The sequence below is a fragment of the Perkinsus marinus genome, assembly GCF_000006405.1.
Source record: "Perkinsus marinus ATCC 50983 genomic scaffold scf_1104296949992, whole genome shotgun sequence".
Classification (NCBI taxonomy): domain Eukaryota; phylum Perkinsozoa; order Perkinsida; family Perkinsidae; genus Perkinsus; species Perkinsus marinus.
Genome location: NW_003209768.1, coordinates 1 through 1,027, shown reverse-complemented (window position 1 = coordinate 1,027; position 1,027 = coordinate 1). Strand labels below are relative to the sequence as shown.

Sequence of the window (1,027 nt, the reverse complement as noted above, 5' to 3'; positions counted from 1 at the left end):
GCTTGGAAGGCAGATATCCTAACCATTAGACTAGCGCTGCATATCACTTATGTAGTGATTGAGTATTCCTGTGATACTTGTAGAGGGACATCTGAATCCTTCTCGGACGTACCGTCGTCAACCATCCCGCGGCCAAGAGTCTGATTAGGCCTTAAACGCGTACCTGAGATCGCTAACTGCTACTATATCTCTCCCATGGTAGGCCGCAATCTATCTCGGTTGATAACTCCAACTGCTGAAGTTCTCATCGCATACTACAGCTAGCTCGGCACAAGCTGCACAACTTTTTCGTGACATCGAAGTTCCTGCTTGCAAGCACATTTTGAAACCGCATGCGGCGGCTCGTGAATTTGGGCGGTTGTTTCATCTCCGCAACGCGTTCTGCGGTACCGGGCGGTCATTCATCATTCCTGCAAGGAGTTCTGCTCTAGGTGAATAGCTCTTTTCTATGCATGGACAACGCTTTATTAATGTTGTTTTTCCCCTGAACTGGCACGGTTGGGCCAACCGCACGGAATGGTACGAAAACACCGACTCTGTTTAGTGGAAATTTTTCGGTAAGACTGATCTATGCAGTCGATAAGCTGCACCTCTCAGTTTAATAACCATCTCGAGTTTATTGTAATGAATAGCAGCTCCTTGTTTCGATCAAAGGACCTTTGGATTATGAGCCCAACACGCTATCCACTGCGCCAAGCTGCTCATACGTAGAAACTCCTGTATCGCCCTGACGTGCTGAGCATAACTGTTCCACGATAGAATAGAGGCTCTTCTCTCGTTGATACGAACTGCACCGCCCGGGAATCGAACCCGGACCATCTGCTTGGAAGGCAGATATCCTAACCATTAGACTAGCGGTGCATATCACTTATGTAGTGATTGAGTATTCCTGTGATACTTGTAGAGGGACATCTGAATCCCTTCTCGGACGTACCGTCGTCAACCATCCCGCGGCCAAGAGTCTGATTAGGCCTTAAACGCGTACCTGAGATCGCTAACTGCTACTATATCTCTCCCATGGTAGGCC

At 48.3% G+C, this 1,027-nt stretch overlaps 2 non-coding genes across 2 annotated transcripts; both read right to left on the bottom strand.

Annotated features, from left to right (window-relative positions):
- Window positions 1-629: 629 nt before the first annotated feature.
- On the bottom strand, window positions 630-702 carry Pmar_PMAR018905. Its single transcript has one exon. It is a non-coding gene; the product is annotated as a tRNA-Met (tRNA).
- An 87-nt stretch (window positions 703-789) lies between these two features.
- Pmar_PMAR018904 lies at window positions 790-861 on the bottom strand. The gene has a single exon. It is a non-coding gene; the product is annotated as a tRNA-Gly (tRNA).
- Window positions 862-1,027: the final 166 nt, after the last annotated feature.